Here is a 12,708-nt window from a genome sequence, read left to right on the forward strand (position 1 = left end):
GTGAAGCATGGAGGGAGGGAGTCAAGTTTCTGGATAAGATGGCAGTGTGCAGGGTATAAGGGAGAAGGGAACCCCGATTCTCAGGCTGTTATTCTCAATATGGACCATGGTCCTTGCCCCTGTCCCACTGACTTGTATCCTGGACAGAGTCTGTCACACTCTCAGAGGGCACATATAGAAGAAAAGGGTCAAGACAAATACTGAGAAGGATTGCTTGGAGTGAGACTTTTATTTGCTGGACTGGTTTTTCTTCTGACATTAAGGTCTACAGGAAAGTTGAGCTCAGTGCTGGAAAGATAGGAACAAAGGTTTCCCAGGGTTATACACTCAAAGGATCTCTTCTAAATTGTGTCCTGTGGAGAAACAGGCTTCTCTGAGAGGTTTTCAGTGAAAGAGCTGTGATTTATTGGGGGTTTAAAGGGCTATATTAAATTTCCTAAATGGTTATTGGTTATAGGATGACTGTACATGATTGGCTTGTGCTGAGGGTCTGAGAAAGCTTCATTTGCATGAAGAGAAATTACAGGGGCTGGATAGGTCTCTATTGAGTAACAGGAAATTAGACCTGAAATTCGGCCATCTTGTTATTACTTCCTCAAGTGTAGCAGAGGTGGGGGTGGTACAGGCTTCTTGGACCTGAACACGCAGACTGGAGAAGGAGGGAACACTCCTAACTTCTGCTGTTCTCAGAATGAGATTTTCTGGTTTGATCTTAGTATTGCTCTGAACTGGCTCTTTGAATTGTTTTATTTATTATCCCACATTTATTACAAAGTATTACAAATTCATAAACCAACAGAGAATACCAATCAGTCTCTCATGACCAGAGACAGACAGGATGACATGGATTCCATTGTGTTGTTTACTCTTCTGTGGCATTACAGCAGTGCTTAGATGCACAAGAGTTTGAGAACCCAAAGACTCTGACCTCCTTGGAGGCCCGGGGACTCCCGAGCCAACCCCAGATGTGTCCTGCTTCAGACCATGCTGCCCCACACCTACATAGCTGTACCAATGTTTACCACAGGCAACCAGGTGGTAGCCTGTGGTAAGCATGGTCAAATTCCCCCATCCTGCTTCCCAGAACAGCCCAATCCCTGTCGAGGAGCAGACATGAAACCATATTAATCCTATAATTGCTGTACTGAAACACACAGCCATGAAACCCCATTGAGAGGACTATGACAATCTGTCTCAAAGGAGCAACACACAAAACCCATCCCCATGCAAATGAGGCATCCCTAACATCTTAAAACACACAAATAGGAATCATCTGTTTTTAGAGCCCACTCTACCCCAATATATTTATAAGATTGTATCCGTAAGGAATAAAGAGGATAATTTGTTTGACCAAAGTCCCTCTGAGGCTGCTTGTTTTATTGAGCTGTAACACCCTAAGGGAAGAGTATTCTCTCCTGAAGCTTTTGTCACAGGAAGCTGCTCCAGCCTACTGCAGTCACTTCCTTTTCTCATGCCCAAGTTCCTCTAGTACTTTTTCCTACTGTTTCTCTCAGGCCAGAGAACATACATTGTAAACATCTTTAGCCGGGACAGAAGTCAACATCTGCTCCCAACTTGGACCATAAATGTCGCGTCCACCTCGGCCAACAAGGAAGACACAACACGGTCGGATTCTTCTCAACAGCCTTTATTGCAGGACCACCTCATTGCTGATACCAGGGACCTCGAGCAGCAAAGGCACTTGCCTTATATACACAACAGGCTATGGCTGTGCTACTTGTCCTCCAGGGATTGGAAGAGCATGAATCACCCCATTAGCATGGTACCATCCTGGCTGGATTGGCGCCAGGGGCAAACCCGTGCATGTGCAGTACTGTTGTTTACCACAGGAGGGCACCGGATGTCGGCGCCATCTTAGTTTGCTGGGACTGCGCCCTACATCTCCCCCTTTTTTGTTTTATAAAAAAAATGACTGGTCTAGATCATGGTGCCACCAGTATGTCATTGCTCCTGTCTTAGGTCATTCCTGACGAAGACTCAGCCTTATCCTTCATAGGGTAACCCTATTGCCATCAGGCCCCATGTCTTAGGTTGCTCCAGGCTCGAGGAAAGTTGCCTGTCTCTGGACACAATGACTAAACATGACAGTGACTAAAACGATCTAGGGCGAACTCTTAATCTTTCAAAGAGGCCAGCCATATGTTGGGAGAAGCACCATTTTCAATGGCGATCATAGCCTGGTAAACAACTGCTTTGTGTCTGGCATGTTCTCTTTTTAAACGGCCAATAAGCCAGAGACATACTCCGCATCCCAGGAGGACAATAGCTCCCCAGGCAAACATGCCAGCCCACTCCTTAAAAAAGGGGAAAGCATTGGTGATCCATGAGGTAAAATCTTCAACTGTGATGGGATCCAACCTAGTGCTGTTAAGGACAGCAATTTGCATCAGCAATTGTCTTGATAGTCGCTCTGCTTTCATGGACCAGTTTCCTTTCAGATAATTTGAGATTTATTTGCTCTGTTGAGAACGCTGAGAAAAGTTAGCTTTCAAAGGAGTGATTTCCTCTAAGGGAGGAAACATAGGACAGCTGTGTCATATGATACAGCGCTTCAATTTGTTATTGAATTAAATCTATCCTTTGATTAGCTAATAGAAGGCCAGATGCCAAAAGAGTATTAAATTCTTCTGGTATCTCTAGTGCCACTGCAGTTCTTTCTACAATCTGGTTGACAGTCTCAGCCATCTGTACTTGATTAGTCATGGTTATTGGGGCTGTAGTAACTGCGGAGGCAGACAGCACAATAGCTGAAATTATAGCTGCCGTAATTCCAAAATCCCTTCTGGCTCTTAGCAAATTAAGAATAGGAAAGCTATCTGGGTTTGCCTCCACTGGGATTGGCACAAAGGAGGGAATCTTAACCATCACTGTGGTGTCGTTGGTGCCATCCCAGCATTCAGCTAAATAGCAGACTACATCAGAGCTATTACAATTTAAAACATCATTGCTTACATTAGTGCTTATCAGAAAGAAAAAAGGTGATCTAACACATACTGAAGTACTAGTGGCAGTATCATTTGCCAAGAGGTTATTATATTGAATATTGATCAACCTGGTATCATTTCTTCTGGTAGCTGAAACATTATACAGTGTGAAGTTCTCACCCATCAACCTAGCAAAGGGGGTCAGGGATGTATATGCCCCTTGCCCATTGGACAGCACCCATTGAAACCAAGGCCAGAGATTTTCCATGCCAGACTTATTCTGTTTCCAATTAAATTTTGTTTTGCCAAGAGGTGGGGAAAACTCAAATCCTGGGAAGAATTGTTTTGCTCTATGAAATGGACTCTGACATAGGGTAAAATCAGGTGGGAAATCTTGATACGGGGGTGGGGGCAAGCGGGTAAGACTGTACGATTGGTAGAGTTATCCTGTGTATAGTTACCTTGCCCCGGGTGTGATGGAATGCTACAATTATGCATTATAATCAGTGTTGTAATGTTCAAATCAGCAGAACTATTGACTGAAGTTTTTCTGCTGGCTGAAGAGACCCCCTTGGTAATTTAACTCAAAGCAGCCAGGATGATCCCGGTGCCCATTGCACTGCCACTCATAGGATCCAACCAATTAGCTAATGTGGCCCTATGCAACCAAACACAGGGCAGGGAAGAGTTCTTAACAGTAAAACATAAGGTATACGACAGAGAAAAGTTAGTGGCGGCATACCGTTGGGGCATTTCTCCATTTGGTGCTGTACAGGGAACATCACTCAAATAAGAGGTGGAGAAAACGGTTGGCAAAACAGGAGAATTGCTATGAACTGGCATGGGTACTGGCCAGGATCTGGCAATAGCCCACAGGCTGAGTGAATCAACCTGGATTACCATTCCCAGTAATAGTAGGGTTCGTAGTCTCATCTTCAGGAAGAGCAGAAGGCAATTTTCGAGTCAAGCGCTCAGGTACCCAAATTGGATTTTCTTGATTCTCTGGAAAAACACAAACAGCTCCCCTAGATCTCTGAATAATGGGATCTGGGCCACACCATTCACCAGTTAAGACATCCTTCCACTTTACTTCTGCATTAGTCATAGGGGTAATGGCAGTATGGCAGTCCACGGCAGAGCGGTCATGCATATCTAAAATTAAAAAATTTAAAGTAAAAACAGCTAAAGAAAGTTGTTCTTTTGGTGTCCAGCTGCTGGCAATTCCCTCTTTTTTTTGTATCAGCTCTTTTAAAGTACACTGTGCTCTTTCCACCATGCCCTGGCCCTGGGGGTTGTATGGCAATCCTGTGGCATGGCCAACCTGCATTGCCTGGAAAAAAAGTCTGAAAGGACTTTGCTGTGTAGGCAGGACCGTTGTCCATCTTGAGACTATCAGGCTTTCCCCAGGCTGCCCATGCTTGTCAGCACTGACTAATGGCATTATGAGCCTTTTCACCAGTCATCAGAGTGGCGTGTATAATACCGGAACAGGTATCAACAGAAACATGAGCATATTTAAAAATTCCAAATTGAGATATGTGTGTGACATCCATCTGCCAAAGTTTTAGCGGGATCAGACCACGAGGTTTATTCCCCACATGAGGAGGGTGGTGAAATTGAACACAATCCTGGCCACGTAACACCACATCACGGGCTGTAGCCCTACAGATGTTAAATTTTTGTTGAAGAGTAAAGGCAGGAACATGAATCTTGTGATGAAATTCTCTAGGGAGATCAACTGGACTGGCAGGAAAAATAAACTCTCTACGAGTACTAGCATCCACCAGGGCATTATTACTGGTCATGGGACCAGGCAAATTAGTATGGGCTCGAATATGTTGTATGAAAATTTTATGTTTTCTGGCCCAAATCAATTTTTGTAATTCTAAAAGAATTTGACATATGGTACTACTCGACCGAATTGGCCCTGCAATTTCAAGTGAGCACACAGCATTAACTACATAAGCAGAGTCAGAAATTAAATTAAAAGAATCATGAAATCTTTTAAAAACTTCCAATACTATTTTACATTCTGTAATTTGGGGGGGGGGTGCCTGGACTGTATTGAATTAATACTGGTTCTTGAGAATCAACCATATAGGCACCTACACCTGTTTTGGAGCCATTTGTATAAATATCCAACGCTCCAGACAAAGGCTCTGAGGCAGTGACCTTAGGAGAAATCACAGGATATTCAATAAAAAATTGTAGCAAAGGATCTTTAGGATAATGATTGTCAAACTCTCCAACAAAACTACAGCGTAACATGGACCAATCATCTATCAAGGCACACATTGTTTCCATCTGAGCTGTAGTATATGGTATAATAATTTTCTTGGGTAAAATACCAAAATGCTGAATGCAAGATTTAACGCCTAACACAGCAAGCTGTGCAATGGCAGAAGGGTAATATTCAAGGGTCTTATTAGGAGAAATATGGGGATAAATCCAAAGAAGTGGTCCTTGTTGCCACAGCACTCCTGTAGGCTGACGAAAGGTTCTCAGTATACACAAAAGGAGATCCTCCTTTTCCTTGTACCTTCTTAGCATTGCCTTTTCCAGTCTTTCTTCTACTTTCCTCAAGGATAATCATGCTTCCTTGGTTAAAGCACAGGGTGAAGTAAGCTGAGGATCCCGTTTCAGGATCTCAAAAAGTAGTTGCAAATCTACATTGGGCATTTTAATATAGGGTCGAATCCAATTTATGTTTCCTAGTAATTTCTGAAAGTCATTTAATGTTTTTAAATGATCTTTTCGTAATTCTATTTTCTGAGGGGAAATACTATGAGGAGTGATTTTAGTTCCTAGATAGTCCCCTATTTGGCCCATTTGAACCTTTCCAGGTGCTATGAACAATTGACTGTTTTCAGGCACCATAACCACTTTTGCATAGGCCACTTCTAGAGTGCCACAATCTTTAGCTGAAAGCAAAATATCATCCATATAAGGTATTATTCTTAATTTTGGGAATTGATCATGTACAGGTTTCAGGGCTTGTCCTACATAAACCTGACACATAGTAGGGCTATTAGCCATACCTTGAGGCAAGACCACCCACTGATAGCGCTTATCAGGCTCTTAATTATTCATACAGGGCAAAGTAAATGCAAATCGCATGCTATCTTGTGGAGCAAGAGGGATGGAAAAAAACAAACTTTAATATCAATAATAATAATAGGCCAATCAGCAGGGATGCTGGAGAGTAATGGTAAACCTCTCTGTATGGGACCCATTATTTGCATCTGAGAATTGATAGCTCTTCAATCATGTAATAATCGCCATTTTCCTGATTTTTTACTTAATAACAATTATGGGTGTATTCCAAGGTGATCTGGATGGTTGAATATGTCCTAATTGTAATTGTTCAAATACTAATTCGGCAGCAGCAAGTAATTTTTCAGAGGATAGAGGGCATTAAGGAACCCATACAGGCTCCTCTGTTTTCCACGAAATGGGCATTCCCCCCTCAATGGCCCCTAGGAAAAAGCCAGACCCATCCTGTCTTGTTTTTCTTTCGACAGTACTGGGTCAACTCGTCCTTGTAAGTTTTTTCCCAGACCCTTTCTAGGCACGTAGCCCATTTCTGTCATCATATCCTTGACTTGCGGGGAGTAATCATTAGTCAGTCTCATGTCTAGATTTATCAAAACATCTCTGCCCCACAGTGTCACAGGAATGTCTATAACATAGGGAGTAATCTTTCCTGATCTCCCTTCTGTATCCTTCCATGTCAATTCTTTGGAGCTTATTAAAGGAGCCATTTCGTACCCTAGACCACGTAGGGCCTGAGATGATGTTTGTGTAGGCCACCTAGGTGGCCAGTCATGAGCAGAGATAATACTACGATCTGCTCCAGTGTCCAACAGGCCAAGGAATGATCGTCCCTCCACAGTCAATGTTAACATTGCATGATCACCCCGTTCCAATGAGATAAAGGCAAATCAGGAGCCTGTAGATCCTAAGCCCCTGTCCCCTCTGATTCTATTTTCAGCAGGAAAGCGCTTATGCAAGCTAGGCAGAAGCAGCATTTGAGCAATTCTATCTCCAGGGGAAATGGCAGTGATTCCCTCAGGGGAGGCTACCAGGACTTTTACTGTGCCTAAATAATCAGGGTCAATCACTCTGGGCACAATCTGTAAACCTTTCAGGGCAGAGGAGGAACATCCCAACAATAGCCCAACTGTATCTTTAGGGAGGGGTCCTCTAAAATCTGTGTCTACAGGCTGCACTCCCATTTGGGGGGTCAGTACGAGTCTGGTGGTGGAGTGAAGGTCCAGTCCTGCAGAGCCTTTAGTGGCTCTCCTCGGTTCTGTGGGTGGCAAAGGAAAGGCCAAGGCCTCTGTTTGTCCTGTGTCTGACTATCGCCCTGCAGAGCCCCATATATTTGAGGGCCCTGGGGACGTGGGCCCTGTTGTCCGTTTTTTGGCCGTGCCCGACCATATCCTGTTGACAGGGGTCGGCCATCCAAGTCCTTCACAGGTCAACAGTCATTTGCCCAGTGGTTTCCCTTCTTACACCGTGGACATAGTCCAGGCTGCTTGGGTCTATCGCTATTTTTCCCCCTACTCCTTTCAGGACACTCGCTTTGATAATGCCGTTTACGGCCACATTTGAAACAAGTATCCGTGGTGGTGGTTTTCCCTAAGTGTACCACAGCTGCCGCTAGGCCAGCATTAGTCAATGGCCCTCTCATTTCCCTGCAGACTTTCATCCAAATTTCTAAACCTTTATGTTTGTATGATGTTATAGCAGTCCTACATTCTTTTGTACATTGCTCATACACTAGCTGTTTAATGAGAGGCATGGCTATATCAGGGTCTCCGAAGATCTTAGTAGCGGCCTCTACCATGAGGGCTACAAAGTCTGAAAAGGGCTCTGTGGGACCTTGCAGAACCTTGGTAAGGTTCCCGGAGACTGTGCCCCTATTAGGCAGTGCTTTCCATGCCTTGATGGCTATTTCATTAATTTGGCTATAGACTTGTTCTGGATAACCAGTCTGGTCCAGAGCGAATCTCCCTAGACCCAATAGCGTGTCAGCATCCCAGTGTCTCTGAGGGTCTACTCCTAAGGCCTTTTCTGTGTGCAGCTGCCTGTGGGGTTGAGATGCAAATGGACAACTATGGATGACTACACAGACCATCATGGCATCCTTCTGTATGAACACATCAGGGATGCTCAGAGAAAACATCACCCCAGATCCAAAGGTCACCATGCCCATCAGTGCTGCTGAGTTCAAACTCAAGAGGCTTGGGTGACAACCACTGCAGACACAACGAAAAAATTCCGGGACCCTCACTTTAGCCATAAGAAGGCTTGATGACCACTCTATGACCCCAGTTTTCTTCATTTACTCTCATGGGATTGGAGATAATTTTCCAAATGCCTCAGCAAAGTCCCATGAATGATACTCATTTGAGGCTTGTAATTGGTGGACTGGAGTTCATTGGTACCACACTGCAGCTATGACACACTGTGCTTGAAGGAACTCTATCAAGCATGGGTCAGAATGGAAAGTTTCTGTGTTCTGTTAGGAGCAGGTCTGCTGACTATCAAAAGTTAAGACAGACTGAACATGGCAAAAAGGAACTGTCCTAGGACAGAACCCAGAGTCCAGAATATCAACATGGCAGGAAATGAGAAAATTAGTGTGTATACTTGGACCTTTGAGAAAAAGCCCAACATGGGGCTTAAACATGACATGTTGTCTGTGACTGAATGTGAAGCATGGAGGGAGGGGGGTCAAGTTTCTGGATGAGATGGCAGCGTGCAGGGAATAAGGGAAAGGGGAATCCTGATTCTCAGGCTGTTATTCTCAATATGGACCCTGGTCCTTGCCCCTGTCCCACTGACTTTTACCCTAGACAGAGTCTGCCACTCTCTTAGAGGTCGCATATGGGAGAAAAGGGTCAAGACAAATACTGAGAAGCATACTTGGAGTGAGACTTTCATTTTCTGGACTGATGCTTCTTCTGACCTTAAGGTCTACAGGAAAGATGAGCTCAGTGCTGGAAGGATAGGAACAAAGGTTTTCCAGGGTTGTTCACTCACAGGATGTCTTCTGAATTGGGTCCTGTGGAGAAACAGGCTTGTCTGAGAGGTTTTCAGTGATAGAGCTGTGATTTATTGGGAGTAACAGAGGCTATATGAAATTTCCTAAATGATTATTGGTTATAAGATGACTGTACATGATTGGCTTGTGCTGAGGATCTGAGAGAGCTTCATTTGCATGAAAAGATATTACAGGTTACAGATATGTCTCTATGGTGAAAAAGGAAATTAGACCTGTAATTCAGCCATCTTGTTATTACTTCTTCAATAATGGCAGAGGTGGGGGTGGTACAGGCTTCTCGGACCTGAATGTCCAGACTGGAGAAGGAGGGAACACTCCTAACTTCTGCTGCTCTCAGGATGAGATTTTCTGGTTTGATCTTAGTATTGCTCTGAACTGGCTCCTTGAATTATTTAATTTATTATCCCACGTTTAATGAAAAGTATTACTAAGGGCTGGAGAGATGGCTCAGTGGTTAAGAGCACTGACTGCTCTTCCAGAGGTCCTGAGTTCAATTCCCAGAAACTACATGGTGGCTGACAACCATCTGTAATAAAGTCTTTAAAAATTAAAAAAAAGTATTACAAATTCATAAACCAACAGAGAACACCATTCAGGCTCTCGTGACCGGAGAAAGACATGGGTTCAAAGGAGAGGACATCAGAGCTGACATAGATTCCTAGGATGTATCACACACAACCATGCATCCATGTGCTCTCATTTCCATGCAGGAGGCAGGGAAGGTGGTGATATGCATGGTGAGTCCCCTCAATCACTATTTGAAGTAACTCACCTCCATGGTGAGAGGTCTTGATACCAGGAAGTCTGTTACATGAGGACTAACAGATGATGACTCACCAGGAGCCTGTGGGTGATCCTGACAGGCAGAGGACAATTGTCCACAGTCAGTTTTCTCCATGTAACATTTGAGTCCCCTGAATCACACCCAGGTCACTGTGCTAGGCAGCATTTCTACTGAGCTCCATATCTCACTGCCATACACTGTTTTGTTGTTCATTAATATAGCACTTTAAAATACTTCATTTACCATACGCTTATAAAATGTTATGACCATGATAGATCATCTTGAGAAATCCACACAGTTTTTTATACCATGACTCTCATGGGTATAGATCTCACCAATTAGGCTAGACTAGCTACACGGTCAGCCCCATGCTTCTCCCTGTGTCCTGCTCATGCAGGGCTGGGATTACAAATTCCTGCCATATCCCTGATTTATAGTGTGACTGCTCCAGATCAACCTCAGGCCCTGCTACCCATGTACACCTCTCTAGCTGAATCATTTCTCTTGCTCCCTTGAATGCCTCTCATAATAAACTTCCCTGAAGGGTCCCCAACCTTTTGGGATAACAGGTGCTCATCTGCCAGATATTTAGGCTGTGGTTTGGCCAAGCTTGTCCTTAAATTTGTTATGTATTCAAGGATGATTTGAAACTCCTACACACCCTCCTATCTGTGCCTCTCTTCAGTGGTCCTTAAATTTGTTATGTATTCAAGGATGATTTGAAACTCCTACACACCCTCCTATCTGTGCCTCTCCTCAGTGGTGAATACAGGTGTACATGATCCTGATCCTTTGTCTCTCAGTGGACAAAGAACATCATTTTCTGTCCATGACAGGCAAGAACGCATTCTACTATATGAAAATCTTTGGCTCAGTGAGGTAAAAATGTCCTCATGGCCATGAGCACTCACCTCCAGATTTCATCTACCTTATCCTGCCTGTCTGAGGTCTCTGGGTAGAAGGTCATCTGGTTATGAACCCACTGAAGAAGGGCCTGGACCTGAAAAGACTGCCATAAGTCAGCTGCTGGACACCACGTTTTTAATACAGCAGCCTCTGGTGGGTTCTAAGGATGCCAACTATGCCCTGTGGTCAGCTGCACTGCTGCCACCTGCTGGCTCCTTAATCCCAAATCATGATCTGTTCTTGGGACAGGAAGTCTGTGGTTTTGGTGTGCACACAGGGCTTTTGCTTATCACAGGACCATGGGGAGTGTCAGCCTGCAGGGTTAGAATATGAGTGATGCTGAGGGAGTAGCCAATGTGTCTCTACCTACCCTACACATACCAGAATGAATGAGTGAGTGTTATTTAAAAAATTGTAACCCACATTGGTCACAGGCATACAAGTCTAGATTTGGGAGGAGGAAGACAGAAGCACATGGATCTCATTGAGTTTGAAGCTATATGGTCTATGTATCCAGATTTTAGACAGCAAAGGGAATAGAGTGAAAACTTGTGTCAAACAATAAACAAACCAAAAAAACCCCAATAGCATGAACAAAGAAATCCCAGCCAAACCTACAAAAGTCTATGTATCAAACAAAACACCAACCAATCAAAAACAGAAACACAAAGTTGATGGTGAACTTGGATGGTGTTGCTAATTACCATCCCTGAGGTTATCCTCTGCACTTCCACACATGAGCCCAAACTGACTTGCACACACATACACCGGATCTCAGACACATATCATGCAAGGATCCTTTCGCATATGATCGGCTACAACATATTGCCCATCGTCATCCTGACTAAACAAGGCCTCCATAAGACGAGGCTCTGTGATTCTGGAGACTCTAGTTCCTGACATTGTTCACAGCATTCAGACTCTCTGACTTTATAACTAATTAACTTATTCCATGACAGCAGAGGGAGAAAACCGGCACAACCCTTCCTGATTCTCTGTGGATGATCCAATCCAGAGACATCTCTCAGATAACACACACTGCAGGCTCTGTGGGCCCAGCAGATAACCTCATAGATGAAAACTGTCCCTGTCTTCTCCATTCTTGTCACCACTTCCTTATACACACACACTCATTGATCTCTCTTCCCTAGTGACAACCCAAAGATCCAGAGTGTGATCATAAAGTAACCCCCAAGAGTGGTGCCTAGAGAGAGTGGAGAAGCTAGAGAGGGTGGGGTAAGGATGGCAGCTGGTGGTGTAGACAGGATGATGAGGCCGAAGCTTCACTTTTACAATAGCACAGTTGCCTGCTGTCAACTGACCTCATGTTTCTTCCCTAGGATGACATCATCTTCATCTGCCTCACTGCTCCTCAGCCTCAGATGAGCTCCTGCCTGCACACCTGTCCAGGGGAGTCCCCAGGAAGAGACTCTATACTGTGTTCTAAAGGTCCAGTGAGTGGGACTGGGGAAACAGTTCAGTCTCCCCCGACATCTGCTGATAGCCAAGGACAGAGACATTTATAGGTATGTCATCAAGTTTGTTATCACAGAAACAGTGAAACTCATACCCCCCCTCCTCAGGGTTATTATATTTAGCTTAAAACAAACCAAAACCAAAACAAATAAATGAACAAAAAACAGTAAAGTTAATACTCTACCATGTCGGTACATTTAGTAGGATGCAGCAGAAGGAGATTTTCTGACTTTGAGGCCAGCCTTTGTGTACAAAGCAAGTTCCAGGACAATCAGATGTATATAATAGAGAAACCCCCTCCTCCAAAACAGAAGAAAACAAAAACAAACAAACATAAACTGAAGTATTGCTAGTCACGATATATTTTATATAAATCTGGAGAGAAGCTAAGTATCATATTCAAGTTCTCCATCTCCAACGAAAAGGGAGCTGAGTGAGGGCCTTTTCTCATGACACACTTTACTGATTTCAGTTTTGTTAAGCTTTGCTGTTGACTTAAAGACAGAGTCCCATGTAACCCAGGCTGG

At 44.0% G+C, this 12,708-nt stretch overlaps 1 long non-coding RNA gene across 1 annotated transcript; it reads right to left on the reverse strand.

Annotated features, from left to right (window-relative positions):
* Window positions 1-1,637: 1,637 nt before the first annotated feature.
* Window positions 1,638-12,477, reverse strand: LOC148002248 (uncharacterized). Its single transcript, XR_015634704.1, has 3 exons — window positions 12,028-12,477; window positions 8,877-9,015; window positions 1,638-4,097 (listed from the first exon to the last, which is right to left on the reverse strand). It is a non-coding gene; the product is annotated as an uncharacterized LOC148002248 (long non-coding RNA).
* Between the last annotated feature and the right edge of the window lie 231 nt (window positions 12,478-12,708).

Source organism: Rattus norvegicus, chromosome 12 (genome assembly GCF_021556685.1).
Source record: "Rattus norvegicus strain SHRSP/BbbUtx chromosome 12, alternate assembly SHRSP_T2T, whole genome shotgun sequence".
Lineage (NCBI taxonomy): Eukaryota > Metazoa > Chordata > Mammalia > Rodentia > Muridae > Rattus > Rattus norvegicus.